Genomic DNA, 23267 nt, shown 5'->3' on the forward strand with positions numbered 1-23267 from the left:
CAAATGAAAAAGAGGGTAGAATTTGATCCAGTAGTTGTAATAGGTACAAGCCCAACAATAATCATTTCCTAGAGATATGTTTGCTTCTCGGGAATAAAAAATAATACTTGTCACTAAAGCTCTCAGGTACTTTGAATACTCTTATTCCTATTTTTAGAGTAGAATACCACTTACCATAGGTGAGGAATTTTGTACCGTTCTCGCTAAAACTATTTTATCATTTAAAGGACTCTCGCATGACATTAAAGACTCTTGGTCTCTATATCCTGGCCTTGGCTAGGACTAAGTTCAAGCCACAGCAGGCCTGCAGCCAGGCCACCCACTGCAGATATGAGCCCCCTATAAAAAAAATCAAGGGACTATAAGAAACGCCCATCGCAGCAGTCAACCTGCATCCCAGCCTGGGCCCTCCAAGGGCAAGCAAGCTGGTAAGCACCAGATTTGATGGGACACCCAGGAGTGACTTACCAGTTTGTACCAGGAATCCACCCGACCTACCTCCTCCAACCGTATCTGTTCTTTCCTCCCAGAGTGGTTGTTACTGACCTTGGACTGATGGGTCCTCAACACCATCTCTTGGGGCCATACCCTCCAGTTTCTCTCTACCCCACTCTCCCTCCCCGTCCCTCTTCAGGAACCCCTCTCACGAGAACTTACTAGAGCAAGAGGTGAGGTGGCTCCTTCACTTAAGAGCAGTGGAGGTGGTGCCTGCAGAGTTCCAATATAAGGGGTACTACTCCTGCTATTTCCTCATCCCAAATGCAAAACGGGGGCTCAGGCCCATCCTGGACCTACGAGGGCTGAACCAGTACATAGTAAAACTCAAGTTTCCTATGGTCTTCTAGCCTCCATCATCCCCTTCCTGGATCCAAAAGACTGGTATGCTGCCTTTGATCTCCAGGATGCATACTTCCACATTCACATATTCGAGGGCCACAGATGTTTCTTCCGCTTCATGGTAGGACAGGAACACTACCAGTTCACTGTCCTCCCGTTTGGCTTCTCAATGGTATCCAGAGTTTTCACAAAGTGTATGTCTGTGATAGCAGCCTACCTCAGGCATTGGGGCGGGGTCCAGATTTTTCCTACCTCGACGACTGGCTGGTCAAAGGCAGCACCAGATCACAGGTACAGGACCATGTAATGCTTCTGTCCACGTGCGCCACACTGGGACTGCTGGTAAACGGCACCAAATCGATGTTGGTACTGGTGCAACGAATAGAGTTCATTGGCACAATTCTGGATGCGACATCAGCCAGAGCCTCCCTCCCACCAGACAGGCTCGAAATCTTGAGGGAGCTCATTGAGGTGGTTACAAGGTTTCCTGTGATGACCGCCAGGGTCTGCCTCCAACTCCTGGGTCATATGTCGGCATGCACGAATGTGGTTCGTCACGCCAGAGCAGGATACAGCCCCTTCAGCTCTGATTGGCCTCAATGTTCTCCCAGTCCAGGGACAGGCTGGACAAAGTCCTCACTGTGCCCAAACCCATGCTAGCCTCCCTCTGTTGGTGGTCCACCCTGGGGAACATGCTCCAAGCGGTCCCATTCAGGAGCCACCCCCCGACTGTAGAGTTGGTATCCTATGCGTCGGACATGGGGTGGGGAGCCCATGTAGATCTCCAGACCCAAGATCTGTGGTCCGCACTGGAACTAGCCCTGCACATAAATGTCAAGGAGCTTAGGGCGGTCTGTCTGGGCTGCGTGGCCTTTCGTCTGTGCCTTGCAGGCAGAGTAGTGAGTGTTCTCATGACAACACAGCCTCAATTTTCTCCATCAACAGCCAAGGCGGGGCTTGCTCCTCAGCCCTCTGCCAGGAAGCCCTCAGGCTGTGGGACTTTTGTATACCCCATGATATCAACTTGGAAGTCCACCACTTACGGGGTGTCCGAAACTCTTAGGCATATTGGCTGAGTCGGGACTTCTCCTCTCAGCATGAATGATCGCTGCACCTTGAGGTGGTGCACAGGATTTTCCAAACATGGGGCACTCCCCAAGTGGACCTCTTTGCGACCAGACAGAACTGCCAGTGCCCTCGGTTCTGCTCCAAGGGACGCCTGGAGGGTGTCATTTCTGACATCTTTCTTCTGTCCTGGTCGGGTCAGCTTTTGTATGCCTTTCCCCCTGATTCCGCTGATCGGCAAGGTCCTGGACAAGATCAAGATGGACATGGCTCACATGTTTCTGATCACCTTGGCGTGGCCCAGACAGCACTGGTACGGAACTCTCATAAGCCTGTCAGTCGCCCCCCGATGGCTGCTGCCAACCCACCCGGACCTTCTCTCTCAGGACCAAGGTCACCTCCTCCACCCCCAACCTAGCAGCACTCCACCTCACAGCGTGATTGCTCAATGGTTAGGCCAGGAGGAGAGGACATGCTCTGAGGGCGTCCAGTGTGTCCTCCTGGAGAGCAGGAAGCCCTCCCACACATCAGGCCTACCTGGCAAAATGATCTCCGTTTTCCTGGTGGGACACTGATCGGGGCGTCTCGCCAGTGGCTACCCCAATCCATCTTATTCTGGATTACCTCCTTCATCTCAGAACTCAAGGCCTAGCGCCTTCATCTGTCAAAGTGCATCTGGCAGCCATATCGGCTTTCCACCCACCAGTACAGGGCCACAGAGTATTTTCTCATGCCTGATCGGTCGATTCCTTCAGGGCTTGGATTGCCTCTTTCCTTATTTTAGACCCCCTGGTCCCTCAGTGGGACCTGAACTTGGTTCTGGCCAGGCTGACAGGACCCTTATTTGAGCTGCTTGCTACATGCTTTTGGTCCCACCTCTCATGGAAAGTAGCCTTTCTTGTGGGGATCACATCCACTAGAAGGGTCTCGGCACTCCAGGCCCTGACCTCCAAACCTCGGTACACAGTGTTTCATAAGGATAAGGTCCAGCTCCACCTACACCTACACCCTTCGTTCCTCCCTAAGGTGGTCTTACCTATCATATGGCCACTTAAGTCCACTGCTCTGTTCTGAAAACAAATAAATTAGGTCTTCAATCTTGTGTTATGAGATGAACATGTGTTTAACATTTCCCAGGGCAAGGTTTTTTTCCATTACAAATAATTCCCCTATCTGGGAAAGGTGCTTGCTGCTTCATTGAAGGGTCATCACAGAGCAATCTGGAGTCAGCATTATTGTCTCAACTGTTGACCCAGCCCCAGAGTACAACATTTTTTCCTACACGTGGGCATCAGCAAGGTTGGTGGATCTGCAGCTGTTCAAGCTTGGCACAGGGCTAAAGGAAGAGACTGTTGAAGAGGGGGTGCTTCTCTGAGAGCACAGGGGAAGACCATTGCCACATGTAAGCAGGTACTGCAGGAGAGAGAGGGGTAGGAGGGACTCTGCCTTGTCTGAAATGCTAACATGTAGAAAAAGTGAGATCAGTCTAGGGGAGGGTGTATCGCAGGACTCTTGTTGTTTTTCCAAATATCTCAACAAGTAAAGTGACTGTGGTTAAGAAATTCCTTTACAAAGACTGTTCCTTGATTTTCTGTCAAAATAGAACTGGATAAATTCATGGAGGCTAAGTCCATTCATGGCTGTTAGCCAGGATGGGTAAGGAATGGTGTCCCTAGCCTCTGTTTGTCAGTGGTTGGAGACGGATGACAGGAGAGAGATCACTGATCATTACCTGTTAGGTTCACTCCCTCTGGGGCACCTGGCATTGGCCACGATTGGTAGACAGGATACTGGGCTGGATGGACCTTTGGTCTGACCCAGTATGGTCATTCTTATGTTCTTACGTTGTCTTTGAAGGGGTTAAATTAGAAACCAGCAAGGAATGATTTAGACAAGGTATCTTTGTCCAGGAATGTGCCCTAGAGACCCAAAGCTAGAAACAGTGACTAGACTCTACCCAGAGCCAGTGGATTTAAAAGCATTTGGAACTCAGTGATTCGGGTCCAAGTAGAAGAGACTGGTGTCTGGACAGTGTAGTACCAGCCCAGGTTGTAACAATGGCCATACAGCAGAAACATTATAGTAGTTGTTTTGGCAAATATCCACACAGGACACCTAATAGAATTGTAGCTGTACAAGTGCATTCTGGAATTCCTGAAACATCTACTGCCTTGTGTACAGCACTGTTACTGTAAGCAGATGCTTTGGGGTAACTTCTAAAGAGACTGTCCCACTGAAGAGAAGGTTGTTGTGTTAAATATACAGCAAATAGTCCATAATTCCCCAGGGCCGGTCATTATTGCCAGCATAGATCACACCAAAATACAGTAGTGTTTGCCTTTATTTGGGAACAGCAGACAGAACTGAAGAGAGAATATCTCAAGGATGGAGTTATGAAGAAGAGTAGACAGGATATTACCCTAAAATAATAACCTGTGGGCTGCCTGTTTGGTCATTAATGCTTATTGTAACAACTTTCTAGCTATGAGCTTTGCCCGATTAGAACCCTGGTGTTTGACAAAGCCTCAGTTTACTCAATGGTGGGATGTTACAGTACTGATAATGTGGGATGAGTGGCTGAAGAGTGAGGAAGGACACTTCCTACTACCTCTTTGTAAAGTTTGGCTTGACGTAGTGTTAGCTTAAATGTTTGAAAGCTTCTGTCCCCTGGACAAGAATACCTAATACTTTGTGAAAGCTAGCTACCAATAGTGTACCATTTGGTGATATGTTTTCCATAGGCTAGTGTAGAGTTGAAACCATTGGGCCATAAATTCAGTTTTGTTCTAATCAGAGGCTTATACAGTACTCATAACCACTGTGCCCAGCAGAAGTGAAGTTTCACAGAAGCATGTGGTTTGATATTTAAAATGCTTCTCAGGTAATCTAAGTGGCTGTGAACAGGGCTTCCACAAGTTTAGTGGAACTGATGCAATTCACTTGTCTATTGGTTATCCACTTTTGGAAATAGATAAGTATGTCAACAAGAAAGCATAGTACTGTATCATAGAATCATAGAATATCAGGGTTGGAAGGGACCCCTGAAGGTCATCTAGTCCAACCCCCTGCTCGAAGCAGGACCAATTCCCAGTTAAATCATCCCAGCCAGGGCTTTGTCAAGCCTGACCTTAAAAACCTCTAAGGAAGGAGATTCTACCACCTCCCTAGGTAACGCATTCCAGTGTTTCACCACCCTCTTAGTGAAAAAGTTTTTCCTAATATCCAATCTAAACCTCCCCCACTGCAACTTGAGACCATTACTCCTCGTTCTGTCATCTGCTACCATTGAGAACAGTCTAGAGCCATCCTCTTTGGAACCCCCTTTCAGGTAGTTGAAAGCAGCTATCAAATCCCCCCTCATTCTTCTCTTCTGCAGGCTAAACAATCCCAGCTCCCTCAGCCTCTCCTCATAAGTCATGTGTTCTAGACCCCTAATCATTTTTGTTGCCCTTCGCTGGACTCTCTCCAATTTATCCACATCCTTCTTGTAGTGTGGGGCCCAAAACTGGACACAGTACTCCAGATGAGGCCTCACCAGTGTCGAATAGAGGGGAACGATCACGTCCCTCGATCTGCTCGCTGTGCCCCTACTTATACATCCCAAAATGCCATTGGCCTTCTTGGCAACAAAGGCACACTGCTGACTCATATCCAGCTTCTCGTCCACTGTCACCCCTAGGTCCTTTTCCGCAGAACTGCTGCCTAGCCATTCGGTCCCTAGTCTGTAGCGGCTCTGCTTGAACTCTGCTTGATCACAAGAGCCAGTTCTTTGAGTGATGGTCCCTATTGTATTCTGTGAAGGGTTATGCACATGTGCCCAGAGCTTTTTAAAGTAGTATCGTTCAGCGGTCTGCATGTGCACCTGTGTATTGCCTCATAGTTTTGCGCAAGGTGATAAAGGGCAAGATGGACCATCAGTGCCTCCAGTTCCTTCTCTCTGCCACATGGTCCGAATTAGAGCATCTGTTGCCCTCTCATCCTTACTGGTGCATTTTCAACAAATTTTGAGGAAAAATTGATTTTATCCTTGTTCATAGTTAGGATTTTGTTGTTTTTTTATAGGTAATTTCTAGTTTTGTAGTAGTTGATAGGATTAAGGACTTGGGACTCTGTTTTGGCGGTTTTCCCACCAAACAATCCCTTCTTCCATTCCCACCATAGTACTTGGGCCTGGGTACTGGATTATGCCAAAGATACCGGGATTCAAAATCTGTGCTTCCTGCCCTAGCTTCTTTTCTGTTAGCAATGAGCACGGGTGCTATTTTTACTGTTTGAGAGAATCCCACATCGCATCCAGGTGCAATATCTGTGTCTCCTTCCCTACCCATATACAGGAAAGCTGAGCTCTTCTCCTCAAAAAGCACCTCATGGAGGCTGCCATAGGACTGCAATTGGATCCTGGCTCCCCATACATCGGCCCTAGCAACCTAAGAGCACTACCCCTGCTGCGGACCCTCCATCCAGCTCTGCCAGTACTGCCCAGAGCCTTGCCATGAGTCACAGAAGCATGTATTTAAGCATGGCAGTAAGCCTTCCTCCAAGTCCTAGAAGGACATTGTGTCATCCACGAGTTCCAGCCACAGAGGAACGACAAGTTCCAAGACTCACAAGAGCGACACAAGGCCATGCTTCTCACCAGATCCATTGGTACTGATCCCAAGCCTTTGTACTCTGTCTACTTCGGCTTTGCCAGTATCCTATGAACTGTTGGTTCTGAGACAGATGCCTTTACTGGTTCCAGTCCCGTCAACAGACCAGATACTACTGATTCCATGGAGACTCGGGAGTGTTCCTGGCCCCCATGAGCTTTTCGCCTTAGAGCAGAGGTGGGCAACCTGCAGGCACCCGGGCGTTCCCAGCCAGTGGGAGCTGCAGGAAGTGACAGCCATACAAATGTAAACAAACTGTCTGGTGGCCCGCCAGCAGATTACCCTGATGGGCTGCAGGTTGCTCACCACTGCCTTAGAGGGTCTGAAGTCTCTGCGTGCTCCAGTGCACTCACATGCTTTGAGGGCCTCTTCCCCCCATGCTACTTCTGCTAACTATACCACTCTAACATCCTGTTCCAATGACTCTGCTGGAACTGCTGTTTGTGGAGGTTTCCAATTTTGAGGCTATGAATGTTTGAGACAGCCTGTCGCTCCTGTTCTGAAAGCATGACTACCAAAAGTTTCCGATGGCACTGTGGCAGTTGCCCACTCTGTCTTACCCCCAGAGCTGGTACCTGTCTCTTTGGACACAGGCTCAACAGCAGCAGAATCAACTGGGTTGGCCATATTGGAGCTCATGGCCTCAGTATTTGCCTTCAGAGCAGTCCCATTCAACTCAGGTGGATTCCCACATCTCTGCCCCACAACCTTTGTCCGGTAGGTGTTCGGAAATGGGGTTAGATGATGCACCGATTACCCCAGCTCCGATGGTACCGGCTGATCCAGAGAGATTCCCTTTGTCATCTCCAGATGCTGCCAAGTCATCAACAACTCCCTTCCCACCAGACGATTACTGACAGTTTTATGAGCTGCTATGAGAGAGCCAGTGCTCTTGAGATCCCACTAGAAGAGGTGCAGGATAAAAAGCATCAGTTACTAGACATTCTTCATGCATTGGTGCTGCCTAGGATGACTCTACCAATCAGTGAGGACATTCTTTAACCATTATGCACTGTGTGGCATACCCCAGCCATGTGCCACCAACCCCAAAGGGGGCAGAGAAAAAAAATACTATATCATCCCCCAAGAGGTCAGATTTTCTATTTTCACACCCTCCACTTAACTCCTTGGTGATACAGGCTGTGTCGGAGCTCACCAAACAACACCACCCATGCAGTTCTGGATCTCTGACTACTTGGCATTGATGGCAAAATATGACTTCATAACTATATGTCAGGATGGAAGAATTAGCAGACAAGCTAGTGATCTGGAACTATAATCCAGCTGACGAGAAGACCTTTCAACCCATAAGGTCCTTGTCTTCCTCTACTGGGGGCAACTGGCTGCGTGGTCCAAAGAGGAAGCTCAAGCATCAATGTCCCAGCTGCTTCTTCTACTCTTCTCCCTTGGAATGAGCATCAATGTCGAAAAATTGACTTTGCACCATATTCGGTCCCTGGAATTAATAGGCTGTATCAATGCGGCCTGCTCATGAGCTTATCTGTCATGGTACAGATTCCAGAGCCTACTGGATCAAATAGCCATAATGACCTCCAATCCTTCAGTTTTGGCCAAGACCTGCCTTTCCCTCCTAGGGCACATAGCAGCGTCTACATATGTCACACCCTTCGCCCACCTGCACTTTCACTGTCTACAGCTATGGCTGCAAAGGGTCTACTATCCTGTAAACAAATCCATAGATATTATACTCAACGTCCCACCAGAAGTCATGTCCTCACTTTGGTGGTGGACAGACCCGCTACAAGTCTGCTCCAGGCTGCCATCTTCGCTGAGCGTGACAGTCATAAAGGATGCATCACTTGCAGGCTGGGGTGCTCACATGGGAGATCACATGATGACACAAGGCACCTGGACCACGCAAGAGGCCAGGATGCACAGAAACATACTGGAACTTTGGGCAGGGCAAAAAATATGCCACGTGTTCTTAGCAACTATCCACTATCACCACATCCTCATCATGTTGGACAACACTGCCCCAGTATCACACACCAACAGCAAGTGCACCCAGTATTGCTCAAGAGGAGGACTCAGTCCCCACTCACAGGGTGATGCTGTGGTTGTCAATTGGTCGAACTGAATGAACTATGCTTTTCCTCTTCTACCACGCTCCCTCCACAGACTCCAGCGGGGGAGAGCAGCGGCTATTCTGATCAGTCTATTCTGGCCTTACCAATTCTGGGTCTCTCTCCTCTGCATGTCAAAACATCCTCCACTCCAGACATTCCCAGAACTGCTGACACAACAGGCTCAGCCACCCAAATTCAGGGACATTACACCTGAAAGCTTGTTTTTTGGACTGACACCTTCGTTAGCACAAGAATGCTCATTGGCAGCGCAAGATGTTCTCTCCAGTAGTTGAAAGGACTTCAGGAGACTCTTCTGTCAGGCCAAATGGGCACATTTCACTTCCTGGGCCCCAACAGTAAGGCCCGAGGTGGTGGCATCCCGATGTTCTTAGAGGAAATAGTCTATCTGAAAACCTCGGGTCTCACTTTCATCTCCATCAGAGTTAATGTCGCCATCAGTAGAACCTTACACCCTCCTGTGGACAGGCATTTGAGTTTTAAACACACCTACACTGCCCAATTCTGGAAGGGCCTTTTATGCAAATACCCGCCCATTCAACTTGTCGCTCCCTAATGGTACCTCAACTTAGTCCTTACCTCATTAATGAACGCTCTTTTCAAACTACTGGTCTCCTGCTTTCTTTCTTTCTTCTCCATGAAAGATGCTTTCTTTGTTGACATTACTTCAGTGAGAAGGGTTGGTGAACTGGGAGCCATGAAGGCAGACCTCCTTTTAACCACGTTCCCTAGAGACAAGGTCTCACTCTGATTGCACCCTAAGTTCCTATTAAAGGTGCTTTCCTGATTTCACCTCAACCAACCCATACATCTACCTACCTTTTTCCCCAAACCACATGTCTCTAATGAGGAATGGTGACTTCATTCTCTTGATGTGCATAGAGCTCTGGCCTTTTACCTACAAAGGACAAAGCCATTCCATAAGCCTCCCAAGCTATTTGTCACCATAGTGGAGAATATAGGACAGGCCATTTCCACCCAGAGAATCTCTAAATGGGTCTCCAAGTGCATTACATACTGCTATCGATTGGCAGGATGCTCCCCACCTGGTAGGATATGGGCCCATTCAACAAGAGCACAAGCAACAACCACAGCCGTGCTCCTTGATGTGCCCCTTGCAGATACATGTAGCCGCCATAAACGGAGTTTGGTGCACACCTTTTCCTCCCACGTGATTCCACAACAGACACTTCATTCGGTGCAGTGGTCCTCCGTTCTATGGTTCTACCATCTTTCTCTTCCCTTCTCCTATCTAGGTACTGCTTGTCAATCACCCACAGTGAGATAACATCACTCTAAGAAGAAGGAGAGGTTACTTACCTGTAATTGGAAGTTCTTTAAAATGTGTGGTCCTTACCTGTATTTCAAACCCACCCTTCTTCCCCTCTGCTGCAGATCTGATAGGTCTGCAGTGGAGAAGCAACTAGTGATGCTAGCAGTCGACTCTGCACTTTATCGCTTCAGGCAAAATCACAAGGCACTACAAGGGTGCATCACAGACTGCTGAACAATACTACTTTCAAAAGCTCTGGCTCCAAGTGCATGGGCATAAACCTCAGTGGAATATAGATAGGGACCACACATCCCGAAGAACGTTCAATTACAGGTAAGTAACCTCTCCTTTCTGGACATTTACATCAGCTGTCTGGTCAAAGTACATGGATCTCAAGATATCTGATTAATATGTGAAGCAACAGAAAGGAGCACTATTTTCATAGAATATGTTAGAAATTAACTGTGCCTATGGTGACTTCATCAATAGATGGACAAACTACTACTCTAATCTATACAACCACCAGACAAATGGAGATCCTAGTGTCCTAGACAGCCCAGATTCAACAGGGGAGGATGACTTTCCAATACTGCATGAAGAAGCGGAGACAGCTGTCAAATCACTCAAGAACAGGAAGGCTACAGGTATTGCCAACATCCCAGCACAACTGATGAAATTTGGAGGAGAAATAGTGATAGATGTACTCACAAAGGTCTGCAACAAGCTCTGGCAGACAGGTGAGTGGCCCTCCACGTGGACATAGTCACTAATCATCATTCTGCCAAAGAGACGCAACCTGAAGTTGTGTCAAAATTACTGGACCATAAGCCATCCCAGCAAAGTGATGTTGAAAGTCATATTGAACAGATTGAAGTCACAAAGGGAGAATATCCTCGCTGAAGAACAGGCTGGCTTTCATGCTGGAAGAAGTACCACAGAACAGATTTTCAACCTTCATGTTCTATGTGAGAAGTACTTACAACACCAGCAGGACATCTACCATGTCTTTGTTGACTTCAAGAAGGCCTTTGATGGAGTATGGCACAAAGCTCTGGGCAACCATGAAGAAGTACAATGTTGGTCATAAGCTTATTCTTATCATTAAGCAACTGTATGCCAAGGCCAGCAGTGCAGTTCTTGTCAATGGCACAATAGAACAATGGTTTTGCACCACTGTTGGAGTCAGGCAAGGCTGCCTTCTTTCGCCCACACTGTTCAACATCTGCTTGGAATGCATAATGACTGATACCCTAGAAGATACATATACACAATCAGCATTGGGGGGGCGAAAAATCTCAAATCTTTGGTTCTCTGATGAAATTGACGGCCTGGCAGGCAACAAAGATGAACTTGCCAACCTTGTGAAACAATTGGATGGAACCTCCACAAAATACGACATGGAAATCAGTGCAAAGAAAATCAAGCTGATGACAAACAAACATGACAGGATCAGGTCACATATCACTGTCAGTGGACAAGAGTAGGAGACAGTTAAACAGTTCAAGTATTTGGGGGCAGTCATCACTGATGAAGAATCCAAGGCAGAAATTCTGGCAAGAACTGCGCAAACAACAATTTGGAGGAATAAGAACATATCCCTGGAATCCAATCTGAAACTGCTGCATGCACTGGTCATCTCCATTTTTCTGTATGCATGCGAGACATGGACCCTTATGGCAGAATTTGAACGGAAAATAGAGATAGTAGAAATAAAATACTTCCGTAAAATCCTGGGCATCTCCTATTTCAACCACATCACTAATGAAAAGGTCTGTAACATCCTCATCCGATGCGCTGGGTCATCTGAAGACCTCCTGATGACTGTGAAGATGCGCAAGCTGAAGTGGTAAGGCCATGTAACAAGATCTGGCCTATCCAAGATCATTTTCCAAGGGACAGTACAGGAGAAGAGAAGAGATGGATTGACCACAGAAGAGTGAACTGGAATGGACTTCGGAGACTCAAGCACTGACACACAATCATCGGGGGGGAGACAATTGGTTGATTCATCATCAGTAGTGGTGCCCCAATGACCAATGCGGTTATGGGAATGATGATGGTGATCTTACTTATTCTTTGCGCTCTTCGCTACCTAAAATATAACCTTGTATACCTAACAAATATGTTGTTCCAACTACTATTTGACAGGAGTTGAATGCTGGACAAATGAGTCTGGAATGTTGAAGGTGGAGTGAGATGCCTTCCAAAGCAGAATGAAAATTATATTGATTACATTCCTATGCTATTTATGCATGTTTTGCATGTCTTATCAAGCGAAGATTAAGGTTTTTCGCAAAAAGGAGAGGCAGAAAAAGCTATTGTATTTAATGCAGGAATCCAGCATCACTGCCATTGTCATGAAAGCTAATGAAACGCAAGGATGCCCTCTGACAGTATTTTGTCATTGTGGCAGCACAGGGAGGAAAACAATTAACTGACATTTGCTGCTGATAATAGCCGCTATAGGCAACAAATTAAGCAACATATTAATTGATTTTAGTCACCAACTTCCTACTAGGTTTCTTTATATATTCTGTTGTACTTGGATCTGGGGCAATGAGAATGCTTTTTATGACTACATAGTAAGTTTTTGTATTTGCACTACAACACTTCAGGTATGATGCAGTTTCCTCATCTCAACTTGAATGTTAAGGAGCTGTGTGTGCCTTGTTTTGCATTTTCAAAACATCAGTGGTGGGGCAAGGATGCATCTCAAAGCAACCAGCAACACCTTTCAAGGTATTGGATACAGCATCTGTATCAGCGGCTGCTAGTTGGAAAATTGGGGAAAAAATTACAATGAACTGTCTAAATGTTGCAAATTCAGACTGCAGCTGTTGAATATACAGTAGGCTTTCAATCCCATTGTCAAATACAGGCTCTAAAATAATCATTAACAAAATACAGTAATATAGAGGGTTGGTAATCACTGTATAGTTAAGGTTGTATTCAGCTTCGTAGTTAAAGTAGAAGTAAGTTACTGTTTTAAGATTTTGTTTTCAAATTAGCTAACTCTTTGACTATAATAAATTGCCTCTTCTAAAAATTGGACCTTAACATTTTTCAGATGCTATGAGTTTGTGCTCTATTTTAATAACTATAGGCTATGTCTAAACAAATCCTTGTGTGTGTCTTCCACTATGATCTTAAAGTATAGTTTCAAAAACTTCTTCAAGATTAAAGAAAGCAGAAGAGAAGGGTAGTAAGAGTTCAGTTCTTTCTCAAGTGTCTATTATGTGTGTTTCAAATTAATTGCTACAACTATTTCATATCTTAAATCAGGAAGGCCTTTTCCCTAACTGCTAATGCAACTGCCCCATATTTTACCTTGGAAATGACTATTGAGGTGATCCAGGTACAGAGTCCTTGCTGAGGAACACAAGGCCTAAAAGTAGAGAAGGGAGTGGCTATAGAGCTGGTCAGTTCGTATATTAAATGAATTGCAAATAAACACAATGGATTACATTTTCTGTTGGCCGGAGAATTTAGCTTAGGGATTCTATTCTGCAATCATTATGGGGTCACATTAGTTGTTTACAAGTACTTAGACAGCCATTAGTTTATTCATGAAAATATTTGTGAATTCTGGATGTAACAGAGGGATATGTCTGTATCAGTTTGAGCTCTGTTTTGTTTTGTGTCTCCTAGTCTGTGTTAACTGCCATTTTGTATTGCGTTGAAATGCCATCTGGCCTTCACAAGGTCACTCTATTTTATACACTTCCCTGCTACAGAGGGATGCTTGTTATTGCCCCCACATCCTTTGGCAGCCTGGTGTGGGGATCTGGCCCTTCCTCAATTTCCCCTTATGGGCTATCAGTAAGTTCAAAGATGCTTATATATAGTGAACAGTGTCTCATCAGGGATCTAGCTTGCTAGCTAACATTTAGTGTCCTAAATGCAGGTTTGGGGGAAGAGTTCATACTAATCTGTCTTTTCCATGTGAGTCCATCCATCTTCTATGTCCAGGCTCTTAACCAGTAAGGCCGTCTTGACCTAGGACCACCACCTGGGAAACTATTCCTTCTCCGGACTCGGGATCCCTCAAGAGATCAAACCATTGCAGCTCTTTTTTGGAGCAGTGTGTAGTTCCCTAATGACCTTGACACCTCTTGAAACTGTTTGGTAAGGTCCTTTTGCTGGGACTGGGCCTTCCTAGAGTTATACCACTTGTAGCCCACTCAGAACCTGCTCCCTCCAGGAGCACCTATCCTAGGTGAACTCTCTAACTAGCTCCCCAGAGAAGTCCCTTTCCTTCTTCTATACATTTTGGGCCTTCCTGTATGGGCCCTCATAAGAATATATTAGACCAAGGTGTTCCTTAACTAATAGCTGCCTAGCCACCTAGGTAATTAATACTCAGAGGTGGATCTGGCTGGCTTATTCTCCTTAGCAGAGCCAGTCACAGGTAGGGTGGTCCCTGACTCCCCTGAAAGCGCAGGCCACTGTGACACAGCATCAAACTTTGAATGACGCTTAAAGACTGGCCCACCTCAGGAGAAAATGGTTTTCTTCATGAGGGACTTGCATAGATGGGAGTTGAAATTTTGCGATCTGGGCACATGGCAAAGAGGGTCAGATACTGTATTTAAGGGGGGATGCTCCTATGACACTGCACCTCATATTCATAGTGATATGATTATGGCATAATTATGATGCATTTTGTACAATGTATGTCTTATCAGGTGTCGATGGGAAAGTTAAGTATCCTGTTTGCATGTATCATTTTTGTATCTGAAATTATGAATATTGACTATGTATCTGTATTTGACATGTAGTCACACCTGTGTGATGCCCACTAGGCAAGATGCTTTCACACTAAATAGCTGGTTATGAAGGGTCCATTCAGGGTAATGGACCATTAGGGGAAAACAATCAGCCTTAGGAGAAGCTTATCCCTGACCTGGTGAGCCTTCCTGAGAATGCTCCAAACAGCCTGTAAGTAATGGCTGCTATGACTCTGCAAGGGCATGTGACCACATGACTCTGGACTCCATTTTGGGTACCTGTGTTTTTGCACAAGCTAGTCAGGGAACAGAATTTGGAACAAAGGGTTGCCGCCATATGCTAAAGCTGTATAAGGCTGGGGGTGACATGACTGGTTGTTCACGCCCCACACAAGAGTGCTCCTGGAAACACTGGAAGAACAAAGACTGAACTGGGGGAAGTGCTGGACCTAGGCTAAAGAGACTTCTAGCTTGTGTATGAAAATCTAGGGACCCCAACCTGCAAAGCAAGTTTAGCTCGTGCTTTGAGAAACTGCAAACCTGCTTCTATCATCAGTCAGGGTGAGAAACAGCTAATTCACATCAGTCTATCTAGTATGTTAAGTTTAGTTTGTGGGTTTTTTTGTTTGCTAGGTAGTCTGCCTTGATCTGTTCGCTATCACTTAAAATCTATCTTTTGTATTTAATAAACTTGTATTTAATAAAAATATTTTAACCTAAACCAGTGTGTCTTTAAAGTGAAGTGTCTGGGGAAAAATCTCTGATTGGTTATCAGAAGTACATATTCCTCTCCACACTGAGGGAGTGGCAGACATATTAATGAGCTTACATATCCCTATGCAGTGCAAGACTATATAATTTTGGGTTTATATTCTAGAGGGGGGTATATTATTGCCAACCGCTGGCATACGGCTAAGAACTGATTCTGCAAGATCTGACTAGAAACATACCTATTCCATAATGATATCCCGTTTACAGTTACACATTGAGACTATTCAGTTAGCCAGCTTTTGATTCACTTGATGGATGCTATGTCAATTTTATATCTTCTAGTTTTTTAATCAAAATATTATGTGGTACCAAGTCAAATGCCTTACAGAAATCTAATATATTACATCAACACTATTATCTTTATCAACCAAACTTGTAGTCTCATCAAAAAAGATATGAAGTTAGTTTGACAGGGTCTATTTTCCATAAGCTATGTTGCTTGGCATTAATTACATTACTGTCCTTTGTTACCTGAAGAACAGGCTCAGTGGTCCAAGAGTAGCCCTTCTGTTGCTTACTTGTGAGTTTTTCAAATGTTAGCCTTTTAATCTGTTCCTGCAAGATGAAAGGAGGGGGAGGAATTACCAGGGTTTACCAAGGATCCTCCAGGAAACTCCCCAGAACAGACTAAAATCTGTTTACCCAGAGGAGGATACAGATACAGCCTTCCACTCAAAGGATTGACATCCAGGCTGTACTTTTCTTTATTTAGTGTAACCAGTATTTCCTAATACAATTAATCTAAACCTAATTTAAAAAATAAATGTAGCTCCCTTAGCGCAGGTATACAAATTAGAATACCCAAATCTGTCATACAGTTGGAATGGCTTAAGTGAGTATGTTCTGCATATGGTGATCAGTCATATGGAGGACACTGAGAGCAATCTTAATTAACCCTAAACTATATACATATAGAAGAAGGTAACATTCATAACAAACACACATCTTTACCACAAGCATACACATTCATTAACCCTATTTCTATTCTATATTCTATACTATGGCTGACATGCTTACTCTCTGTAGTTTTCTTTCCCTCTGCTCTGTCTTAAAGATCCTTCTGCTCTGTCTCAAGATCCTTTTCTCCTCTGTCCCAGCAGCCCACTGTTGCTGTCGCTCTGCAGTTGCTTCTTCCTTCAGGTTGTCTTCCTTGCTGTTCCTTGCTCTTTTATGTTTCTTGGATCTTCTCCTAACTTAACTGACTTATTTTTCAATCCTATCATTAGCATATGTATCCTCCAATCAGAACAGGCCAAAAACTGTAAAAAAGGCTGTCAGGGTTCCCTCCCCACTCTGAACTCTAGGGTACAGATGTGGGGACCGGCATGAAAGACCCCCTACGCTTATTTCTACCAGCTTAGGTTAAAAACTTCCCCAAGGCACAAATCCTTCTTTGTCCTTGGATGGGTACTGCTGCCACCAACAAGTGAGTTGACAAAAGATTCAGGAAAAGGACCACTTGGAGTTCGTTCTCCTAAAATATTCCCCCAAGCCCTACACCCCCTTTCCTGGGGAAGGCTTGAGAATAATATCCTCACCAATTGGTACAGGTGAACACAGACCCAAACTCTTGGATCTTAAGAACAATGAAAAATCAATCAGGTTTTTAAAAGAAGAATTTTATTTAAAGAAAAGGTAAAAGAATCACCTCTGTAAAATCAGTATGGTAAATACTTTACAGAATAACAAAATATTCAGAAACACAGAGGAACTCCCTCTAGCTTTAGTTTCAAAGTTACAGAGAAAACAAAACAGGTATAAACCTACCTCTAGCAAAGGGAAAATTCACAAGTTGAAAACAAAAGGTAATCTAATGCGCCCTGCCTTATTTACTTACTCTTTTTACAATATTGAGACTCATTTTAGGATGATTTTAGGAGAAGGAGTTTTCTGACCTCATGCTTCTCTACTGCTGCCACTATGTCAGGGTTCCCTCCCCACTCTGAACTCTAGGGTATAGATGTGGGGACCCGTATGAAAGACCCCCTAAACTTATTTCTACCAGCTTAGGTTAAAAACTTCCCCAAGGCACAAATCCTTCTTTGTCCTTGGATGGGTACTGCTGCCACCACCAAGTGATTTAGACAAGAATCAGGGAAAGGACCACTTGGAATTCCTATTCCCCCAAAATATCCCCTCAAGCCCTACACCCCCTTCCTGGGAAGGCTTGAGAATAACATACCAACCAAATAGGTTGTCAAGGTTCCTCCCCCACTCTGAACTCTAGGGTACAGTTGTGGGGACCTGCATGAAAAACCTCCTAAGCTTATCTTTACCAGCTTAGGTCAAAACTTCCCCAAGGTACAAAGTATTCCACCCGTGGTCCTTGGAATGGCCGCTACCACCACCAAACTAATACTGGTTACTGGGGAAGAGCTGTTTGGACGCGTCTTTCCCCCCAAAATACTTCCCAAAACCCTGCACCCCACTTCCTGGACAAGGTTTGGTAAAAAGCCTCACCAATTTGCCTAGGTGACTACAGACCCAGACCCTTGGATCTTAAGAACAATGAACAATCCTCCCAACACTTGCACCCCCCCTTTCCTGGGAAATGTTGGATAAAAAGCCTCACCAATTTGCATAGGTGACCACAGACCCAAACCCTTGGATCTGAGAACAATGAAAAAGCATTCAGTTTTTTACAAGAAAACTTTTAATAGAAAATAGAAGTAAATAGAAATAAAGAAATCCCCCCTGTAAAATCAGGATGGTAGATATCTTACAGGGTAATTAGATTAAAAAACATAGAGAACCCCTCTAGGCAAAACCTTAAGTTACAAAAAAGATACACAGACAGAAATAGTTATTCTATTCAGCACAATTCTTTTCTCAGCCATTTAAAGAAATCATAATCTAACACATACCTAGCTAGATTACTTACTAAAAGTTCTAAGACTCCATTCCTGTTCTGTCCCTGGCAAAAGCAGCATACAGACAGACACAGACCCTTTGTTTCTCTCCCTCCTCCCAGCTTTTGAAAGTATCTTGTCTCCTCATTGGTCATTTTGGTCAGGTGCCAGCGAGGTTACCTTTAGCTTCTTAACCCTTTTCAGGTGAGAGGAGCTTTCCCTTGGCCAGGAGGGATTTCAAAGGGGTTTACCCTTCCCTTTATATTTATGACATAGGTAAACTAGATTCTTAAAAAAACAGAACTTTATTATAAAGAAGAAAAAAAAAAGCACCTCTGAAAAATCAGGATGGAAGCTAACTTTACAGGGTAATCAGATTCAAAACACAGAGGATTCCCCTCTAGGCAAAACTTTAAAGTTACAAAAAACAGGGATAAACCTCCCACTTAGCACAGGGAAAATTCACAAATTGAAAACAAAAGGTAATTTAATGCACCCTGCCTTATTTACTTACTTTTTGCAATATTGAGACTTAGTTTAGAATGGTTTAAGTAGAAGGAGTTTCCTGATCTGGTGCTTCTCTGCTTCCCAAAATAATACACAAACAAAGCTCCCCCGCCTCCCCCCTGATTTGAAAGTATCTTCTTTCCCCATTGGTCCTTTTGGTCAGGTGCCAACCAGGTTATTTGAGCTTCTTAACCCCTTACAGGTGAGGAATTCTAGGCTACCATTAGCTGTATGGTTATGACAAAGGCAGAGCGCAAGCAGGCAAAAGCCAACCTTCAAACCTTCTCTGATTGGTCCATACTTATATAGACAAATCACAACTGTTAAATCTTGTCAATCCAAGCTGTTGCAGAATAAGTTTGAGTATTATGGGATGTTACTATTATGGTAATGTGATCCTCACCTAGTTTTGGAGTGAGCATGCCTGACTGACCCCCTCCCTGCAGTTTTGAAGTGACCTTTACCTAACTTCAGTCCACACCCTACCTACCAACACATCAGTCATAGGCTGAACTGCTTGGAACTGCCAAGTCACTGTCCTCTGTGTGCCAGCATTGTACACACACTTACAATTACCAAACTCTTAAACTATAACTAAAAGCACGTAATATTTCCTAGAAAAAGAAGTTGGATATATGTCAGTCTAGGATTCCAACTATTTCTTAAAGCGAGCATGTCTTGCCTCTTTCACACCGTTATTCTACCATCCTAGTGAGTTAATGGACATCATTAATACAGTTCTAAAATCTTGATAAATTTGTGATGCCTCAGCGCCCAACTAGCTTTAGATCAGATAAATGACTTGTTGGGCGAAGTGCAGTTAAAATTTGCATTTCTGTTCCAGAGGACATTTTCCTAGGTTCTAGGGAACTTAGCTAGAATTGGTCATCATAGGATGGAAATAAATTCTAGTGGTGTTCATGTTAGTTTTTTATTATCATTTTATCAAAATAAACATTTTATTATCATTAAATGTGGGTATGTATTGCCTATCTTACTATGAAGGTACAAATGCTTATGGTTGTTTCCTGAAATTTGAAATAAAAAAGGCATTTTTAAGAAAAAAAAACTATAGAGTGACTACATTTTTAATGTGCTGGAATAATCTTTAAATTTCAAATGGTTGCATGCCAGTTTTTTCTAGCGTTTTTACTTATGCACTTATTTTACAAATATTCCAAAAATACATCAGTGAGAGTCACTTCAAAACGCAGCTGAACATTTGAGATGTTTTTTCTGATAATTTTGTACTGTTTCAATATTAACCTTTTCTGGAACATAAATACACAAGGCCAACAACTAGCTGAATATAAAAGTGACCTTAGTTCCTTGTCCTTGTGGGGGCTGAGAAAACTGATACAAATAAACTACTGAATCTCTCTAGTTGCTTCAAACCTTTAGGAAATGTCATCTGTTTTCACAGCCGCACTTTATATCAATTGTTCTCCAATCAAGAATTTAATGAAGCAGGATGTTATTACTAAAAATAAATAATTGTACCAGCCAATTGTAATAGCATGTCCTCACATGAGGTGTATAATGTTGGGCTAGTGCAGGAAGCGGTTAATAAAATGACCCAACAAGTTTAATCAGCTCTACTCTGCGACACCTTTCAGAAATGCTTTAGCAGGAAGGGAAAGATCAGGAGAGGAACATGAAATAAAAGGAAGGAAGCAGACAATAGACTCTCCCATGTGCCATGGTAAAGGGGTTCTTCCTTGTTTAGAAGGCCATGGATCCTAAGGGACTGAGTACAGAAGCTTGTTTATAAGAGAGTAGGAACAATGTGGCTTACCTTTTCTCATGAGACGGCTGAGCCTTCCTAAAGCAAGGGTAGACGTAGACATCAGCTGTGGGCAACCCTTGCCTTCATAGACCTTAGACTTTAAGGTCAGAAGGGACCATTATGATAGTCTAATCTGAACTCCTGCACAATGCAGGCCACAGAATCTCACCCACCTCTAACCTATCTCTGAGCTATTGAAGTCCTCAAATCATGGTTTAAAGACTTCAAGGTGCAGAGAATCCTCCAGCAAGGGACCTGTGCCCCACGCTGCAGAGGAAGGTGAAAAACCCCCAGGGCCTCTGCCAATCTGCTCTGAAGGAAAATTCCTTTCCGATCCCAAATATGGCGATCAGCTAAACCCTAAGCATATGTGCAAGACTCACCAGCCAGACACCTAGGAAAGAATTCTCTGTAGTAACTCAGATCCCACCCCATCTAACATCCCATCACAGGCCATTGGGTATATTTACCGCTAATATTCAAAGCTCAATTCATTGCCAAAATTAGGCTACCCCATCATACCATCCCCTCCATAAACTTATCAAACTTAGTCTTGAAGCCAGATATGTCTTTTGCCTCCACTGCTCCCCTTGGAAGGCTTTTCCAGAACTTCACTCCTCTAATGGTTAGAAACCTTCATCTAATTTCAAGACTAAACTTCCTGATGGCCAGTTTATATCCATTTGTTCTTGTGTCCACATTAGCACTGAGCTTAAATAATTCCTCTCTCTCCCTGGTATTTATCCCTCTGATATATTTATAGAGAACAATCATATCTCCGCTCAGCCTTCTTTGGATTAGGCTAAACAAGCCAAGCTCTTTGAATCTCCTTTCATAAAACAGGTTTTCCATTCCTCGGATCATCCTAGTAGCCCTTCTCTGTACCTGTTCCAGTTTAAATTCATCCTTCTTAAACATGAGACACCAGAACTGCACACAGTATTCCAGATGAGGTCTCACCAGTGCCTTGTATAACGGTACTCAAATCTCCTTATCTCTACTGGAAATACTTCGCCTGATGAATCCCAAGACCGCATTAGCTTTTTTCACAGCCATATCACATTGGCGGCTCATAGTCATCTTGTGATCAACCAATACTCCGAGGTCCTTCTCCTCCTCTGTTACTTCCAAGTAATGCATCCCCAGTTTATAACAGAAATTCTTGTTACTAATCCCTAAATGCATGACCTTGCACTTTTCACTATTAAATTTCATCCTATTACTATTACTCTAGTTTACAAGGTCATCCAGATCTTCCTGCATGATATTCCAGTCCTTCTCTGTATTGGCAATACCTCCCAGCTTTGTGTCATCCGCAAACTTTATTAGCACACTCCTACTTTTTGTGCCAAGGTTAATAATAAAAAGATTAAATAAGATTGGTCCCAGAACCGATCCCTGAGGAACTCCACTGGTAACCTCCCTCCAGCCTGACATTTCACCTTTCAGTATGACCCATTGTAGTCTCCCCTTTAACTAGTTCCTTATCCACCTTGCAGTTTTCATATTGATCCCCATCTTTTCCAATTTAACTAATAATTCCCTATGTGGAACCATATCAAATGCCTTACTGAAATCGAGGTAAATTAGATCGACTGCATTTCCTTTGTCTAAAAAGTCTGTTATCTTCTCAAAGAAGAAGATCAGGTTTGTTTGGCATGATCGACCTTTTGTAAAACCATGTTGTATTTTGTCCCAATTACCATTGACCTCAAAGCTCTTAACTACTTTCTCCTTCAAATTTTTTTCCAAGACCTTGCATATTACAGATGTCAAACTAACAGGCCTGTACTTACCCAGATCACTTTTTTTCCTTTTCTTGAAAATAGGAACTATGTTAGCAATTCTCCAGTCATATGGTACAACCCCTGAGTTTACAGATTCATTAAAAATTCTTGCTCATGGGCTTGCAATTTCATGTGCCAGTTCCTTTAATATTCTTGGATGAAGATTATCTGGGCCCCCCGATTTAGTCCCATTAAGCTGTTCGAGTTTGGCTTCTACCTTGGATGTGTTAATATCTGCCTCCATATCCTCATTCCCATTTGTCATCCTGCCATTATCCCTAAGATCCTCCTTAGCTTCATTAAAGACTGAGGCAAAGTATTTGTTTAGATATTGGGCCATGCCTAGATTATCCTTAACCTCCACTCCATCCTCAGTGTTTAGCGGTCCCACTTCTTCTTTCTTTGTTTTCTTCTTATTTATATGGCTATAGAACCTTTTACTATTGGTTTTAATTCCCTTTGCAAGGTCCAACTCTACATGGCTTTTGGCCTGTCTCACTTTATCCCTACATGTTCTGACCTCAATAAGGTAGCTTTCCTTGCTGATCCCTCCCATCTTCCACTCCTTGTAGGCTTTCTGCTTTTTCTTAATCACCTCTCTGAGATGCTTGCTCATCCAGCTTGGTCTACAACTCCTGCCTATGAATTTTTCCCCTTTCTTGGGATTCAGGCTTCTGATAGTTTCTGCAACTTTGACTTGAAGTAATTCCAGGCCTCCTCCGCCTTTAGAGCCACAAGTTCTTCAGTCCAATCCACTTCCCTAACTAATTTCCTAATTTTTTTAAAGTTAGCCCTTTTGAAATCAAAAACACTCGTCGCAGATCTATTTTTATGTATCCTTCCATTTAGTTGGAATTGAATTAGCTCATGATCACTCGAACCAAGGTTGTCCCCTACAACCATTTCTTCTA

Source organism: Eretmochelys imbricata, chromosome 1, assembly GCF_965152235.1.
Source record: "Eretmochelys imbricata isolate rEreImb1 chromosome 1, rEreImb1.hap1, whole genome shotgun sequence".
NCBI lineage: Eukaryota > Metazoa > Chordata > Testudines > Cheloniidae > Eretmochelys > Eretmochelys imbricata.